At 29.1% G+C, this 20,342-nt stretch overlaps 1 protein-coding gene across 10 annotated transcripts in view; it reads left to right on the top strand.

Moving 5' to 3' along the window:
• LOC130672164 (SH3 and multiple ankyrin repeat domains protein 2-like) overlaps positions 1 to 20,342 on the top strand; it is a 216,854-nt gene that overhangs the window by 86,634 nt on the left and 109,878 nt on the right. For all 10 annotated transcript variants that reach the window (XM_057476527.1, XM_057476525.1, XM_057476526.1 and 7 more), the window contains exon 2: positions 253 to 315. The gene's annotated coding sequence lies outside the window, so the exon portion shown is untranslated. The remainder of the gene's footprint in view (positions 1 to 252; positions 316 to 20,342) is intronic.

The raw sequence follows: 20,342 nt of genomic DNA, 5'->3' as shown, positions 1-20,342 counted from the left end.
AAATTAAATAAATAAATGATCATCTCAAATTATTAAAAAATTTCTCGTATCTTTAATTAATTATTGAGTCTAAAATATATAATTATAAATTATTATAATTATATATAATTATAAATTAATTACTTAATTAATTAGTGTAATCACGAAATATTTTTTAGTAAAAGTATTAATTTCTCTGAGTTTATTATAAATTTACTCGATTGTTTATTAATTTCTCTCAATATTAATTTATTATTCTTCGTTTTATTCCAGATGGTGCAATTCTATTTAATTATCTTCGTATAATTAAGAGATGGAGTTTCTTTTATAAATATGGTAAGTTTTTACAAAACTTTTTCTAATTATAAATTTGTTTTTATTTTTAATAATTTTTTCTATGAGGATAATTTTCTTTTTTAATTCGCATTGTTATTTATATTGGCATTATGATCGACGTACTGTATACATCCGACAAGGTATGTATAGTAATTCTTAGCGCGTCTCGACCTCTCGATCTTTATTCGTGACACGAGGGCGAGGAACCGTAGCGTTCGCGAGAAATGCAGAGAGTCCTTTTGATCTCAAGACAAAAGCTCTCCCTTTCGCGCTTCCTCTCTGCAACGAGCTCGTCGCTTGCCGACTAAGGCAGTTATGTGGTTGCTTAGCGACCCGGAAGACACGTTTCCCAAGCCTTACCACGACAGCTAAGGATCTCTTATACTCCTCAATGCTTCTTGCTGTTATAACCGACTTCCTTTTTCCTTATTTATGTGGAATTATTTATGAAAATCGTATTATTTTTAATGTTAATATTTTATTATGTACTGAAGGCCAACACAAAATAGGGTATTTAAGGAAGTGTACAATGCGTGTGAAAAGTTTCTTTCGTCTGAGATTTTTTTTGTTTACCAACTTTTTTAGATTTAATATTTTATGTAAGGGAGACTGGGGCACGATGGTTTGCTTTAGCAAAAAATTACCCGTGTAAAAAAAAAGTCCGAAAACATCGGACTGTTGTATCAACGAAAACTACACAGAAAAAAATATTGTGTATTTGTGTCGAAAACGGTTTCTGTTAAAAATTGTAGTGTGTTAAACTAACACAAAGTTTGTGTCACTTTATTTTGTAACAAAAAAAAATGTGTTATACACTCTTTATTAACACATTTTATGTGTTACTGTGGATTCTTTGCGCCCTCTTGTGGCGATATTTCAACATAATCTTTGTGTTAAAAAGGGGTTACACAAAATTTGTGTCGAAAATTCAACACAAATTTTGTGTCAACCGTTTTTAACACACAAACTGTGTTGATTTTACACAATATTTTTTACTGTGTAGTGAAAAATTATCAAAAAGTTAGAAAAAACCAAATTTTGAACTTTCATACTGATGAGATTCATGGAAAATCTTTTGAAATTTGAAAATTCTGACAATTTTTGAGTGATTGTTTTATAGGGGAGGGTAGGGGAGGGTAGGGAAAAGTGGGCTTTCATGCAATCTTATGGACACCACATGTCATTGTAAAATTTCAGTTTCGTCTTCAAATTCCATCCTATAATTTCTATTAATATTGAGGTGCTACAAAAGTTTGAAATTGTCACAAATTTTTAAGTTCGAAGTGTCGAACTTTTTTTTTTACACGGGTGTTTCTTCTAACTGTTGGTACCAGATGAAAATTTGTTGATCTATTTCAACAAACAACAAATTTTTTTTTGAGGTATGACATTCTATTCCCAAAAATTATAAAATCAATTTTTTTTGTATTAATATTTTTTATGAAAAAATATTTGGTGTCAGCCTCGTCTCCAAATTTATAACTTTTTTTTTTTTTTGAGAAAAATTTTTATTCTTTAAATTTTCTAGGTGTCCCACTTTACTCCAGATACTCTTTTATTTCTAAATTACTAATAAACTCAAAATCGCGTTTTGATAGAATTTTCGACTAATAAATTTTTTTTTCAAAATTTTTGGGTGATTCTGTTATGCCTCGGCCTCCCCTACATAATTTATTCAACACTAATACTGTTATTAATAAATAATACCATAAAATATCATTAAATTCTTCCGAACAAAGAAAAAAAAAAATTTAAACAAAGCGATAAACTATTTTTTAACAATCCGTGATTTGGAAAGATCTTTATTAAACTCCAAAGTTACGAGCTCGTAAATTCGTAGCGTTTCATTCAGTAAGCTAACAGCGTTTTTGAACGATACAAAGTCACGCATACTTATAGGGTAAGGTCCAGGGTAAAGTAAACGACGGTAAGAACGATTGATGTAATCCCCGGCCTATTATTTCTCTTGTTCCCTATTTTTTATTCGGCTTTTTAGTTACTTTTTATATTTTATTTACTTTTAACTCCGTCTCTGTAGCGGTTATCTTTTTATTTTTGTTTTATTAATCTCCCACAGTTTCCGAGTCTCAAGTCGTACGACACGCAGTCACGCAATCTTAAGATTCTCTCGTTTAAAAAAATCTTCATCATCATAAACTCTATAATTAAATCGAAAAACTTGTCTTAAGATTGACAGCAGCACGTCCGTATTGATTAGTTGTTAACTGCGTCATTTGGTCATTATTTTATTAATTTTTTTTTTTATTTTCACACCTAAAGCCTTGTATCATATTTATGGGAAATAGTCTTACTGAAAATTTCTTCTTCATTCATTAAAATAATTAAGGAAGTCTGCCTCCGTCTGAGGTCAAAAAACTTCAACTTCTTTTTTTCATACATTTTTTTAAACCAATAAAAATATCACTAATTGAAATCAGAATATTAAATATTTTTACCAATAAATTTAAATAAACCAGCATTAAAAATAAATACAAAAGTCAGATTACATAAAAAAGGAAACCAAAGTTTTAAAAAAAACCGCGTTATGAATTTGAAAACGCGCTATTGTGTATGTGGCCGTTTTTTTTTTTTTTCGAAATTTCGAAGTAGCGGGAAGTTTTGGGGCTAGTCCGCAGGGTCAACCGTTTTCCAAATGAAAAGTTATTGCAAAGCCGCCTGTATCATACCATCTATTAAAATTTCTTTTCTGTCATTTAAATTTGCCAATTTTTTTCGCGAATCATCAACTTCCGGATACTCAAATAAGAACATTCACAAGAGTGCCAATTTTATATAGTGGAAACCTAAACATGCAAACCTTGTCAATAAGACAATTTATAAATAAATTGAGAGAAATATAGATAGCCCGAACTGGGAATCGAACCCAGATCATGTCGGTATTGCGCCGAGTGCTCTACCAGTTGAGCTATCCGGCACTATACTATATTCCGTTCAATTTGATTAGTTGCGATATTAATTGCATAACTTTTATTAATTGTATCCCTCAAACTTTGAAGTAAAAACTCCTATATTTTTTCAAAAACCGCGTCACTAATTCCAAAAGATGAATCTGAAGATCGGAAAGTTTGTCGCACAGCGAAAATTATAAAAATTTATATAATTTGACTACTTGAAGCCGATTTAAGGGGTAATTGGGGGTTGCAATTTTCGGCTGACGTGCAAAACATTTCAGAAATCTAGATCCAGTGGATTTTTTACTTTTCATTTCGTTTTTTTAATAACGTTCCGATTTTCAGGTACACTTCCAAAAAGACATATTTTTATATGTCATTTTGCTTTAGTCACTAAGTTTAAAACCAAAAAGGCGCAAATTTTTTTTTTCAATTGCTAATCACATTGTAGACTTATTCTGAACCTAAATTTGTTTTTTCAATTTTTAGCTATAAAATAAGTCTACAAAGCAATTGGCAAAAAAAATGTACGCCCTTTTGTCTTTAGAGAGTTTCCCAAAGCCAAAAGGGTGCAGAATAGTGATGTGAAACAAAGCATGTGCTCGTCAAATGCTCGTCATTTGACATCAATTGACCAACTAAAAAAAATGACCGCCGGTCATTTTTTGAATTTGATGGCGATCCCCGCGAAATGAGAATAAAAGCGCCACAAGTGTTGATTTCTATAAGTTATTTTTATTTGTTGACAGTTATCAGCAAATTTTGTGTTCGTATTGATATATATAGTAATCGTTTTTGACAGATAATCTGTAAATTCAAGTTCAGCAAACAAATTTCACTGAATTCTGAAGTCTAAAAAATTGACCAAAAAATGACCGAACAATTTTTGACGGTAATTTTCCATTTAAGTACTTGAGCAAGCCAGATTTGTTTATTACTGTCAGAATTTTTACATAAATTTTGTTTTGAATATTTAAAATATTTAGATTCCTTATGAAATAGGTTGGTTGGTTTGTTTTTTTTTTTTGAGAGGAATTTTCGTAAAAAGAAAAAAAAATGCTCATGAATTTTTGTGAATGATCAAAAAAATGACGTCAATTGACGAGCACTTGACGTGATTTGACCAAAGTTAAAAATGACCGTAATTTCGCATCACTAGTGCAAAATAATATGTCCTTTTGGAATTAGTAATGTGATATTATCCTCCAAATAAAAAAAAATCGTTTTAAAGTATTCAATTTTTCTTCATCGCATTTTCTCTTTCATCTTAAAAATTAAAAAAAGTTGAATGAATAATGCGAATGTGTTGAATGAATGGAAAGCGAAAGAACAAAATAAGGATCGAGGATTTCATATGTAAAAGATTGCATTGATGGACCTACCGCTGCGTAACAAAGTGCGAAAGTCAAACGCATTGCCGCAGTCTCGTTTCTCTGATCAATGTGGAGACATCTCAAAGACTCTCTAACTGACTTGGTGACTTGACTTGACTAGATGACATCGCGGTATCTGATCACGCAACCATCTTCAACAGAGTATGTACATATAGTATGTAGTGTCCGCGCGTGACTCTCTCAAGAGAATACAAATTGCTCGTACTGACACTCGTAGCAGTGGCCCTCGTTCCTACGACATCCACTGTCAGCTGACCTGTGCCAAGATATATCGTCTGCTCTTTGGTTTTCAATCTTACATACTCTCTTTCTCTCTTAACTTTTCATTTTGCTCTACTCGATTTATTCGAATTATTTTTCAGGGAAAAATTTCATCATTTGCTATTTTTTTTTTTACTATTATTTTAGTATTTCATACATATAAATAAATTTATATGAATGTCCATCCTAATGACCATTTTAATGAATGCCCATTTATACATATATATTAATGGCCATTCATTAGAGTATATTTAATTTTCTATGATGATACGTAGGTTGATATTTATGTGAAGACTTAAATCTTTAAGATAACGATAGGATTCGCCCACGTGTAAAAGCGAACATAGATTCAACATACTCATTCCCATTTCACCGCAATAGTATTCTGATTTGATCTAGTATTAATGTATACATACCATATATATCTACAATATATGTAGATATATATGGATACATATATATAAAAAGATTTAGCCTTGAGATGAGAGATCTGCATCTGTAGATCTTGATAATGCTCGTCGAGGTGGCCGACAAATATTTGCACGCCTTCACTCTATCGTGTCATCATTTTACCATCTCAATTGAACACGATTACACATGCATATTACAACAACTGAATATTATGTGTACGCATATTATATTCACAACTGATTCTATATACTCACTTATTTTATATTTCATACTTCATATTTTAACAAAATATGTGGAAAATTTTTTTAACTGAAATACTTGTAATTTATTATTTTATTTTGCCGTGTGTACACTATTATTATTTAGACTTAACGATCTTATATACATTATATTTAATCTTCTTGACAAGTTATAAGTTTATAAGAGTTGATTGATTTGTTTTAAATCACACTTGAAAAATAAAAATTTTGAAAACGTGGAATTAAATTTTCATTAAATTGTACTTGCATTGGTTTGAAATAATTATTTATGAAAATATAAGTATACAGGAATATGCAGTGTTTAAAAATTTATGATATTACTCATTAATTGCATTGATACGAAGTTTTAATGTTTGGTCAGTCGAAACAGGCTAATTTCTGATCGATAGTACGGGAAAAAATAATGCTGTATTATAAATACTTTTTCTAAACATGAATAAGTGAAATAAGTGAATATTCACTAATTCATGTTTAAAGAGTAGTTCGATACTGCCATTCTAATACGTCGTATCTCACAAAATTTTACATTTTCACTTTTCTTGAAAAATGGAATCATTGTAACAATGTGCAGCTTATGTCAAAATTTTAGAGGTCAAATCGTTTATTTAGTATTTTTAAATAAATATTCTAATATGTCGTATCCCACATTCGTATAGGTTCAGTCACGCTTAACATTTTCAATTTTAAGTTAATTTTAAGAAAGAAATTAACGACATAAGTAAGAAGGTAATTATGCATAATTTTTGACTCTTCTTACAGCATATAATTCAAAATTATTTATTCACTACGAATGCCTGTATTTTATGAAAAACATGATAATAAATTTGTAGGTTAGAAATGTGGGATTCGACGTATTAAAATGGCAGTATCGAGTTGTCAGTTTGGTTTATTATTAGAATGACATAAACATTTAGAGGTTTACGATAAACAATTGCGATTCTGACAGGGATGAAATCAAATTAGGAACTAATTTGGTGGCCAGAAATTTATGAGTTCCTTTTTTAGAGAAGAAACTGATCAGTTTCTGCTCGCTTAATCGGTGTCTGAAATTGGTTTGTTTTGACTGGAAAACAGGCGTTGAACTTTCAATTTTAATGTTGGTATGAAAAAAAATTTTTCATGGTACCAGCGTTGAAACTTGAAGTTTCAGTGCCTCTACAGTCAGTCGAAATAAGCTAATTTCAATCCAATACCGCGAATTAATATTAGCAAAAGCGTAAATTGTGAATGCCTTCAATCAGCGGCAGAAACAAACTTGTTTCGTCCCTTGGGAACAAACACATAATGTTTCTGCCCGGTGACTGAAGGCTTTCACAATTTCAACTCGGATACGTGTCGTTTGTTTAATAGTAATTTCAGACCATTAATTTTATTTACGTAAATGACAGTTCTGACTGTGATTAAGTTTTATAAAAATTAGTGTCAATAATAAATAGTATTTACAGTTTCTGCTTAACTATAAATTGCAAATCACAATTCACGCTTATGCTAATAGTTGATTACACCATTGGCCTTAAATTAACTTATTTTTGACTGGCTGCTGACACTGAAACCTTAAGTTCCATGCAGGTAATCATGAAAAATATTCTGTGTAACTCAGGATGACACATAATTTCAGAACGCGAGTGATGCCAGCCAACTTCACTCTGGTCTGAAATCATTTCGTTTCATTCCTTGTCACACAATTCACTATTTCATCATACCTGCACCGTTTAAATTTCTGCCCTGTTTAGAAGTAAGAAATTCGTTCTTTCCTTTTATGAGAAAACAAATCATGAGAATTAGCGCATGCGCCATTTTTCCCACAAATAGAGGCAACAATTTAAACTTGGCGCGGCTTGAAATGTCCTACTTCCCTTCCTCAGTGTGTAATATACTATTTTTCTCGAACATAGTGTCTTATTTTGCCCCGGGTTCCCTTATATTAATCACGGCAACATCAAGTTTTAATAGTTGAATAAATTTTTATTTGTCTTAAGTATTTAAATAAAACAAATGTAGGCAATAAGCATAAACATACTTGAGGAGTATAAGATATGAGTACGATAAAAGAAATTAAAATCTTACGATTGCATATATATGTGTATATATACTCAGGTCATTCGATCCATCATCATCATTACTCTTCTCATGAATAATGAGATATTCATTTCTCTTATGTGCGTGTCTTCTCACTCTAACCCTGTACTGGCTTTCTTTCATCTGGCGCCTTGGGGCATTGGACGATCGTCGGTAACGTATGTAAAATCGAGCGTATATATATGGATATTTTGTGAATGCAAAAGGATAAAAAAATATAAAGAGAGAGTGACGACGATAGAGAGTGAAAATATAATAAGCTGGTGGTGGTAGAGGATATAAAGGAGTACGAAGAGGAAGAGGGTCGTGGTGGTGATGGTGCTGATGGTCCATAAAATTATTCTTGGGGAGATTTCTTTCCCTGGGGTATACATACCGTAGGTGGTACCAGCGAACAGAAGAAACCGGTCCCTTATAATTACAGGGTCGATGGTATCCATCAGCATCAGGAGGTCGTCAACAGAATGCGAGGGTAATACACCCCGGGCATGTCCATCCTCGTCTCGTTCACTCTCAAAGTCTGTCTTGACAAAGAGTAATACGACCACCAGAGACGTTGTCCTGATCAACTACGTCCTAATTATCCCGCTTGTCGATACATTTAAAAAGATCGGAGACATAAAAATTCATATCTTTAGTTTCGGAATTCAGGAGCTTTATTCAAAATCATTTTTACGGCCTATCGCTCGGAAATTGGCCTGTTTCGACTGACCGGACGTTAAAACTCAGTATCCATGCAGGTAATATATAAAATATAGTGCGTGCCGCGGAATAAAACACAATTTCAGTCTTCGGGTGATATGTCAGCCCTCGGCTCAGACAATCAAGTTCACTCTCATCTGAAATCGTCTTGTTTCATCCCTGGACACGTAATGTACTATTTTTTCTTACTCTGGAAAATTCGGAGTGATTACGGATTTAAATAAAAATCCGAATTTACTCCGTCATTCAGAGTTTCGGAGTTTTAAAAAAATCACTCCACATACGGAGTAAATATGAAGCTTATTTATTCAGCTGAGTGATTTCGGAGTGATCGTGATTTTATTTCAATCTGCATTCACTCAGATTCGTAGGTTCATTATTAAAATAAACTTCCCTTCGGATTTATTCCACACGGAAAAAAATGATGCTCAAAATTTTAATAGTTTGACTTAAAATTAGTATATTTGTATACTATTATCAAACCAGGATCATTATATATTACAAAATGGCTATTATTTATATTAAAATTTGATACACATAGAAGAGCAAAATTTTTAATTTCGTATATTAAAATTAATATGAAAAAGAATCGATAAATTGGTATCTACAGTTATTTATTACTGTTCAAATAAATATAGAAAAATTTAAAAAATTTACCACTTATTCGATTTATGTATATAATAAATTAATTTATAATAACGAATAAATAACATTTTATATTAATTATTAGTCAATGGGATAGAATTTATAAAATCAGAGTTTAAAGTTTTCGGTATTTTTATGAGCAAAAAATCAGTATCTAGTATACTAATTTTTCATTTTATTATTTACCACTTATTCGATTTATGTATATTGTAAATTAATTTATAATGATTAATAAATGATATTTTAAGCTAATAATTGATCAGTGATATCGAATTTATAAAATAAAAGTTAGTAACTTTTGCAATTTTTCGGCTGGAAAAATCAGTATCTAAGATAGCAATTCTTAATTTGACCAATCGATACTTTTTAATAGATGTATGCCATAAATTAATTAATTGTCACTAATAAGTCATGTATTTATATCCCCAAAAGTAATAATATTTACTTACTTTTTCAAATAATTGATAGTAGTTTTTAGGAATCTACAAAAATAAGTAAACTACTTTGCATTAAATACATAATAGTACTAATTATTCATAACAGATTCCACTTTTTACTATTATTTATTAATTTTTAATATTCTGTTTTTTCCATGCAAGTTCACTCCGCTAATTTTTTACAGTTGAGTGTCAAAAAAATCTAATTTCACAAATCATGTGAGACTCGAGCCTACAAAATGCTTCGCGTTTGAGGTGTACAATTATTTTATCCAATTGACTCTTTATTTTTTATCCACATTAAACTTTTACGACTTTCTATAATTTATGTAGCTCACGTCGATAAGAATTTTCATGATAATTTAAAGCGTTATTTTATCTATAGAGATATTTAATCTACCGGAAAATAAATATATGCGTATTAGAATATCTATTAAATTTTGATAGTAAACTTAATAAATCATTAATCAACCAGAGATTATAACTTTTTAATGGTTAATAGGTAATACTTAAAATATAAATCAAATACTGGTGTATTAAATGTCAATAAATCGAGATTTCACGCGATTCGCAATCGAGTTATTCCTTATGCTGGCGGTATGTCTTACTATCGATATCATAAATCTCGTCCACCCAGTAAAGTTCTTGTCCGAACTAAACATACCGGTACTACTATTGTAAAATTCCTAAATTCCATTGTATTATAGCAGCACAATATTGTAACTAGTCCACTATAGCTAACCAGGAGTGCCTTAAATGATAACTGAACCAACACCCTCTCATTCTTAATTCTCCCACTTTCTCTGTGCATATTTTATATTACTAACTATCTCACAGTTACTTTTTTTGTTTTACAACTGAGCAAATACTTCAATGCAACATAATAAATTCAGTAATGTAAATTAACTTCATTATAAATTTATTTTTTACAAATAAAGTTTATGAACTTTAAATTATTTCGCAAACACTTGAGAATATTTCAGTCAAAATTTATTGTGTTGATTTTAATTCGGAATTTTTATCACTAATTATAAATAATTAAATTTATAATAAAAATACATATTGAGAGTATGTTACATATATACTATATATTATATGTTATGAGTTATAACTAAATTCATATTACACTTAATAATATTCTAAAATAATAAATTATCACTTGTAAGGTTTATCGGGTTTACTTGATGGGAGTATATATATAGAGGAATATGAGCAACAATTTTGCATAAATACATGTGTGAACAGGTAAAGTGAGTTAGGTATTTCCTTAGCATCATCATCATCCAAGGCCGATCATAAAGTAAAACAATGTCAACAATTTGTTACTTTAATTTGCATGTATAAAATCAATCATTTTCACTATAATCATAAATATCAATGAAAAGTGATTTTTATAAACCCGAAAAAATCTATCGATACTCACAAAATATATGTGTATATATATCAGGACTTAAGTAATAAATAAATATATGAATTAGGGCTCTGAGAATAGTTCGAACTTACGAATTATTTATATCGAACTGAATACAACTATTTGATTCGAACTACGAATTTTTAAACTTTTGAACGACTTGACATTGTGATTTTTTTTAATAATATATTAAAAAAAATTTTCGTTCATAATGAATTAAGATCTGAATTTCATGACGAAACTCCGAACATGACACAAATATGACTTTCATCATGAATTTACTTCAACTTTTCGTCTAGAAAAGCAGTATCAATTATAAAATTAATTTATTACGTCTTTTCTTTGGACTTGGGATGACTTCGATAGCAACTTGACTGAATTTTTACTGAATTAAACCTTTTGTCAAATTTATCGATTCAGAAATTATCAATAAACTTTTTCTATCAAGCACTTGATTTACGTAAAGCAGTTTCGATTTTAAAGTTAATTTAGTGAATGAACTTCGGATCACTTGGATTTTGAAACTATACTGAGTCATAATTTTGACGTGATTAAAGTTCTTGATACAAATTCATGATGAAAATCATATTTGAATCACGATCTGAGTTTCGAGATGAAGTTTATATTTAAATTCATTATGAACAATAATTTTTTTACACAGGATAATCAAAATTTTTTGTTAGAGATAGATAGACATAAATGTATGAGATTATACTTTTGGTTGCTTTAAAAGATTAAGCTCACTATAAATAAAAATTGAACACTTGAAAGCTGATCCGAATTTTCGGATTCGAAAATTTACGAACAATTTGAAAATGGACGAGCGATTATAATTTATTCAATTGTTCGACTCGAATTTCTAATGAAATAGTTATATTTGATTCGATACGAATACAATTCGCACACCCCTAATATATGTATATATATATATATATATATTTATTGTAACCGAAATTCGGGTCGCCTATAGTTCAGTAGCCGACCGATTACGGCACGAAAATACTACTTGGTTTACCACATGCAATTTTTCTACATGTTACAACATATAAGTATATATATATATATATATATATATATATATATATATATATATATATATATATATATATACATATTCACAGGTATATATCATCATATATATTTGAATATAAAGTAACAAATGAGGAAACATTTTCTTTGTCCTCATGTTACTAACCGCTCAAACTATAAAATATTTACATATAAATCTGACTCTAGACCATAAAAAATTTTTAAATAAAATTAAGTTTTAAATAAAATCCGTAATGACTCCGAACTTACACCCGAATTTTTTCAGTGTAAAATTTTAGAGATCGATAATTTATTCAAAAATTAATCGTTTCTTTTTTTCTTATCAAAAATTTTTAAGTGTAACTTATTAACTTTTCACAAAAAAATATTTAATTTTTGAAAATCTTGATTAATGTCTCGCAAAATGGTTGAAAAAAAATTGATAGTACATAAATTAATAAAAACCAAATCTGTAGAAAAATAAAAATATGAACACACAAGATAAAAAAAAAATATAAAAGAATAATACACGAGTGTAACATTCTGACTAAATGTTAATTCATATTATTTATTATTTAATTAGATAAGAATTAAATATTTCCCAGGTAGACATCATTGGAAAATCTATAGATTTCCTGTGATGTCACTGTTCGACTCTAATAGTTTTTAAATTTTGGTTGAAGGGTTTAATTTTAAATAATACACAATTTAAAATGAATTTAAGTATATTCTTCAATAAAACATTAAATTTCAAGTCAGTCGGTCACCGGACAGAGGTCCGGGGCCCTAGATGTTCGTCGGCTGACTGACTATTCTGTCTCCGCAGATCCAGTACAAAAAAATTACAAAATTATAAATCGTCCAACGTCGCATCTCAGGTTACCCTAGAGAACGTCGTCGAGGCCCGGGTCTCATGCCTCGTCATGAGTTTAGACTACGGGCCACGACGGTGTTCGCGGAAATCGCTTATCTGCTTTAGTTACTCTGTTGAGGAATTTTTCTTCATCAGAGTGACCAAAGTTTTATTATATATTGCCCAAAAAAAAATTCGAAAATTTATATTTAAATATAATTGAAGCCAGAACGTAACACCTCCCGACTTAAATAAGTCGCGGCGCTTTAATAAAATCGGTGCGACTTCTATCATCAATAAAGTGACTCGATATAAATTTTAATTTATCATATAACTGACTCTATATAAACCAAAAGTAAAAGTCAAAATTTTTTCCTTTTATACGGTAATGAAGTGCTTGGCTTCCGAATTCAAACCTAAACCTGAGATACGATTATTCACATAAAATTGTAGTTAATAATAATAAACTTAAAGTGAAATTTAAAATTCAAACTGTTGACTTTCCAACTGTTGTTGACTAACAGTGGACGTCTATGAAAATTCTCTTCATAAATCTCAGCGTATATAAACTAGACGTTTACATACGTGAAATTGATCCAACACTAGTCAGCACAATTAGAAACACATCTATAAATTCTAATACTTTTTAGTCCAAATTAAGGCTGTATTCCAAATATTGATTATTTATATTACTGTCTATGATATCAAATGATTCATATTTATCGGGAGGTAATTTTAATCTTACTTTACAGATACTATTTGTAAATATATTTATGTTGAGACAAAATCGTAAACCGTTTTTAATTAAAATTATCAGGTCAAATATACCTGTTATACCGAACATCATATAAAATTCATTCTTCATAAAGTTTGAGCCTGAAAACATAGAATCACTAAATTCATAGCTTACATTACTATAATAGTGTTTATAAAACCTTTGATGCCTTTTATTTTGTTGATTATTTTCCTCTTTATCAATCCACGAAGTCGAGTAAATTTTCGAACCCAATGATTGAGCATAATGATTTTCTACTTTATTCTCCTCTGAGCAATAAAGTAATACTTGATTTTTAATTGGTTTTAAATTTACTAAATCAACGCGGTCATATTTACTTATATGCTCGATCTCAAAGACTTTATTGGCTTGGATCGGCATAACTTCATTTTCCGTGGCTGCGAAAACAACATGCTCGTCAACCCGGTTATTTGAATTTTCGGCTCTCCATAAATTTTGAGCAGACCGAATTATATCAGCTCCTGACATAACAAGTACAGGCAGCCCTTTACTGACACACGCGTGACTCGAAATATTTCCATTAAAACAATTAAAGTCAATCATTGGCTTCGAATTACATGAAATTTTATTTAAATTATTCGTATGTGATACGTTTCTATGCTCAAATTTACTTGAATTTACTGCTGTCCTAACACAAGCAGTCTTGAATTCATTAGATTTTTCTGATCCATTACAAACGTCGGAATTTATTTTTGGATTTAATTTTCTTTGCTCGCGTAACGCGACTTCATTTTCGCGACGGGCTTTCAATTTCAGGGACTCAGATTCTACCACAGGTAGAATCCTGCATCCGTTTAATGCTTGCTCTCGAAACGCAATCAATCGAGCTCGTAAATAATTTTGTGAATTAAATTTTTCTCGAAACTCGCGTATGGCGGCTTCGTTCAATAAATGAGCTTTTAATTTTAGGGACTCTGATTCTGCTGAAGGTAGTATCTTATGTCCACTTGATTCTTGCTCTTTTAATGCAAGTAATCGAGCCCTTATACGAATTTGTTTTTTCATAATTTTCTGGAGTTCCGTCTCCGACCCCGGAACATTTAATTGATTATTCATCTTATATTTAAAATTACATAAATTTGAAATAAAGTAAAATTATAAATGAGTTTCAAAATCAAACTCATTATGGTAAATCCGTTAGAACATCACTTAATATTCTAATCAAAAGAGCATAATTATTGATGCCTATTTAAAATAATAACTATACGAATAACTCAATGAATTCAAATTAATAAATTTGTTTCAAAACAAGATTACAAATAAATTAAATGATTGATTTTTTATCAGAATTAAATATAAGGTGTTTCCGCGAGTCATTATGGAGCGTATTACGCTTTTAATGAATGATGCTTTTCTAATGAATGAATGATAATGATCTGTGATCGTTAAAGACCGGCGTTAGGCAAATATATTAATTATGCTTTATTTAAACTAGTTGAGACCAGCTTTGATACCTGATCATAAAATAATAACAATCACGGTCTTACTAATTTATTGATGAGCATCTCAACTGATCTCGTTGTAAAATAAATTGATACACAATAAAACATAAATAAAACATTTCCTCAAAGTATCCACGCGGTATTATTTAGTGTAATAATAAAACATTTTGAATCATAATATCACATAAATATGCATAACTGGCTCAAGAAACACCTTTTGAATTGTGTAGCTATATAAATTATATGAGAAAACAAAACAAACAAAAAATATAAGATCAATTTTGAATTCATTCAATTAACATAATTCAATTTAATCGATTATTTGCTAGTATTATTTGTAATTAAATAAATTTTAAATTGTGATATCGCATCAGTATGAGACCAATATCGAGCGACACCTTATAAAATCCATTGCAACAATAAAACTATAATAAAAACAATATTTTATAACAGGAATTATTATATGGTATACAATCGCGTTCAAATACAAAAATACAATCGCAATATAAATTTAAAATATCCGTAGCATATTTTGAAAATAATAAAAATATAAAAGTAATTAATTTTTAAATAAATTTTGGTAGAATATTGAAATTCTCAAATTAAAATTATTTTTTTCAATTATAATGTTTTGGTGATTCGTCCAGCGGCAAGACATTTATACAGGTTTTTTTTTTCTTTTTAGTTAAAAAAAAAACCTTGCGAAACATAATTAATCTAGATGATCCAAACGTTTCACGATAAGATTAAACCGATGAATACCGATCGTTTTATGCGCATTGCATAGATAAAACACTCGCACATAGTTGTAAGATAGTAAAGTATTTCACCTTAACAAGAACTTTAAACAATTATATTAGATATAGTAAGCGCAGCCTCAATTGACATTTTTATAAGCACTAAGCAAATTGCCATTGGAACTGTTATTGCATTGCACTTTTATATTATAATAATATTTAGTAAATAAAACTGACTTCGTTTCACATGGAATTGTTAATTGTTATTGATAATCCAGAGTTTTCGGATTGAGCTTAATATTATAAAATTATTTTCCATTTTGAAGTTTTGCAATTTATTTCACTTTTTGATTCATTTTATTTCATAGTCCGTAGCAACACTTTTATATTATTTGTGATTGATTAAATTATCCAAAAAAAAACCCAGACTTTTGGAGAGTCTCACAGCATCCTACTGCACAGCACCAATGTAACATTCTGACTAAATGTTAATTCATATTATTTATTATTTAATTAGATAAGAATTAAATATTTCCCAGGTAGACATCATTGGAAAATCTATAGATTTCCTGTGATGTCACTGTTCGACTCTAATAGTTTTTAAATTTTGGTTGAAGGGTTTAATTTTAAATAATACACAATTTAAAATGAATTTAAGTATATTCTTCAATAAAACATTAAATTTCAAGTCAGTCGGTCACCGGACAGAGGTCCGGGGCCCTAGATGTTCGTCGGCTGACTGACTATTCTGTCTCCGCAGATCCAGTACAAAAAAATTACAAAATTATAAATCGTCCAACGTCGCATCTCAGGTTACCCTAGAGAACGTCGTCGAGGCCCGGGTCTCATGCCTCGTCATGAGTTTAGACTACGGGCCACGACGGTGTTCGCGGAAATCGCTTATCTGCTTTAGTTACTCTGTTGAGGAATTTTTCTTCATCAGAGTGACCAAAGTTTTATTATATATTGCCCAAAAAAAAATTCGAAAATTTATATTTAAATATAATTGAAGCCAGAACGTAACACGAGTAAGAACGGAAGATTTGTCAGAGATTATGGACTCGGTGCGAGCAAATTTCGGGATTCTGTTTTACGAGGCTCTAATTTTAATACTGCAGATTAAAAGGCCCCGATTCACCGACTCGCTTATTATTTATTTATTTTTTTTCTCTAAGTACCACTTTATTCAGTGGTTATATACAGGGTGAAGATACTTTTTTATTATTAAAATTAATAAACAAATTCAAGTTTCAATTTCTTATTTCAATTTTCCTTTAGAAATACATAATATTTTTATTCATTCAATTTAAATGCTGAAGACGAAATGTAATCATAAGTAATATTTCCATCTTCCTACATAAAAGACATGTTTACTTGTCTTTACATTGTATGGGGAAAGTCAGGGTTCTTTGTGACATATGACTTATGATATAATAAAAAAATTTATACGTATATATGAATAATACTCTTCTGATGAAAGTAATATCTTTATATTAAATAAAAGACTTTCATTTTACAGTTAATAATATACGCGGAACTATAGTGCATCAAACAAATACTTTAATAACATATTTACAATAAATAATTATTTTTATAATTATTTCATTAAATAAAAGAATTTTTATCTTTATAATTAACTTTTATAGTTAATTAATTTATCTACCAATTAATTAGAGACATTTTCTCGCTTCATCGGCAATCTCATCTAGTGATACTGCAAATATATTTTAATTAATGAATTACATACAACTCAATTATTGTGATATTTTTTCAATTTGTAACTAATTACAATTATATAATTATTATAATTTTTATTATTATTATTATTATTATTATTATTATAATTATTATTGTTGTTTTATTAACAATCGTATAATTGGATTAAACTGTTACATATTTTGGAAATTGAAATTCATTGAATACATTAATATGTTTTCATTGAACCGGAATAATTATAATTTTCTATTTAAAATTTAAAAAATTTGGTGATTATGCACGGAAAAAAACAGAACATTAAAAATTAACAAACAATAGTAAAAAGTGGAATCTGTTATTAATAATTAGTACTATTATGTACTTAATGCAAAGTAGTTTACTAATTTTTGTAGATTCCGAAAAACTACTATCAATTTTAATTAATTTATGGCATACATCGATTAAAAAGTATCGATCGGTCAAATTAAGAATTGGTATCTTAGATACTGATTTTTCCAGCCGAAAAATTGCAAACGTTACTAACTTTTATTTTATAAATTCGCTATCACTGATCAATTATTAGCTTAAAATATCATTTCTTCATCATTATAAATTAATTTACAATATACATAAATCGAATAAGTGGTTAATAATGAAATGAAAAATTAGTATACTAGATACTGATTTTTCGCTCATAAAAATACCGAAAACTTTTAACTCTTATTTTATAAATTCTATCCCATTGACTAATAATTAATATAAAATGTTATTTATTCGTTATTATAAATTAATTTATTATATACATAAATCGAATAAGTGGTTAATTTTTTAAATTTTTCTATGTTTATTTGAATAGTAATAAATAACTGTAGCTACCAATTTATCGATTCTTTTTCATATTAATTTTAATATACGAAATTACAAATTTTGCTTTCCTATATGTATCAAATTTTAATATAAATAATAGCTATTTTGTAATATATAATGATCCTGGTTTGATATTAGTATACAAATATACTAATTTTAAGTCAAAAATAAACTACAAACCATTAAAATTTTGAGCATCATTTATTCCGTGTTGAAGCCAAGTAAAGTATGTGATTTGCAAACACAAATGCAAACATTAATACTTTTTTTGGCTCAGTGTCATCAGCCCATGTTCAAAAAAACAAGTGACAGATTTTTACTTGATTGATTTTTGATTAATGAAAATTCAAATTGATTTTTTGAGATCGAAAGAGAATCAAAAGCGAATTATCTTCCATACATTTCTATTCCGAGCAATCAAAATTTTGAAAAGAAAATTCAGAACATCTTATATAGAGAACAAAACCTGAAGGGAATGTAAGAGCATCAAAAGAAATATAGAGAGGATGTAGAAGGATCAAAATCATAATTTTGAGAACTTGAGAAAACCAAAAGAAAACTCAAACCCCGACTGTGAAAATTAAGACTCATTTCCGGTTATAAAATCTTGAAGTTTCTATGCATATACATCTTAAATTTAAATTTCGGAGTTATATTTGTATAGATATATAAGCCATTAACATATTGATAAAAAATCCAAAAATTTCCTGAATGAAAAATTCCAGCTCACAAAAATTTTTCACGACTTCAAAAGAAATAAAGAACTTCATTACATTTCGGACCTCTGAACAGATAAAAACAGTTCAACCATTTATTTTTAATGATTTTGATATTTTTTTTCAATCCCGCTGAAAGCGAATGAAAAAAAAAAAAAAAAAAAATGCATTCCCGCATAGTAATGAAAAATAAAATGAATGTAAAAAACTATTTGTAATACAACATAACAGATGGGTTAATTAACTTAAACATGACAGATCTTTGAGTGTTTATTCCCAATGAATTACGTCAGCTGACGGTACTTGTTGGTAGTAAAAGAGAGACGGAGAAAATTCCATGAGATCGCGTCTTGCATACCACGACCGTTGCCCGCGGATAACCGGTAATAGCCGACGGTAACAGTAACAGTAACTGACCTACAGACTGCCACGGTAACACGGCTGTCCCGCGTCCACAAACCCACTACGTTCAACTTGCACCCGAATGAACGTGAATACGCATGTACGCACGCTACGGAGAAAGTTTTTCACGTTGTAATCATATATATAGATATATATAGATTGGTATGTAATAAATATCAAATCGCTTAATCAACTGAAAACTTTTTCAACCATTTAAAACACACATGTAATGTTACTTAATGTAATGTGTATATATATATACGATATATTGTTTCAACTGCATGGAATTATTTATGCACAAGTCATGCGTATTTTATTTTTAAATTAATTTTATTAGATCTTTGATTTTTAAAATAATTATTCATTTTAAATTATATCTGATAAATTATTATAATTATTATTATAATAGATAAATATATCACTGGCACATGAGTTATGATTTTATTTAATTATATTAAATAATTAATTTATCATATTGAGTAATAGTTTTATTTAAATTTGTAGTATTTATTTTTACTGGCTCTAAATTATTCATATGATGTATATTTTGATATATCTAAATATAAATTTACTATCGTAATGCCGACATAAGATTGTTATTTGGGCCAGTTTTTTGTGAAGTTGTATTCAAAGAGTATCAAGTAAAAATTAAAATTATTTTGTTGCAAAATCTTAAATGTTTAACTTCCGTTTTCTACAGTTTTACATTTTACAATTTACATTCCATCTAGAAAATTACTTTAAACTTTTTCGGACTATTTCTCCTGACCATTTTTTCTTTTTCTTGTCTTTTCTATAATATTTAATCGGTTAAAAATTTTTTGTTTTGATCATGCATCTGATTCGGTCGACACGCGAGCAAGGACCACTACCCGTTTTCAGCGCTATTTCACATCTAAATTAAAATTAGAAGTAATCTCGGTACAGTTAGGGGTTAGTCTTTTCTTTTAGAAAATTTTCTACTCTCAAAGGATCTTT

This window comes from Microplitis mediator, chromosome 7 (assembly GCF_029852145.1).
Source record: "Microplitis mediator isolate UGA2020A chromosome 7, iyMicMedi2.1, whole genome shotgun sequence".
NCBI classification, from domain to species: Eukaryota; Metazoa; Arthropoda; class Insecta; order Hymenoptera; family Braconidae; genus Microplitis; species Microplitis mediator.
Note: the sequence above shows the minus strand (reverse complement) of the source record. Positions and strands in the feature narration are given on the sequence as shown.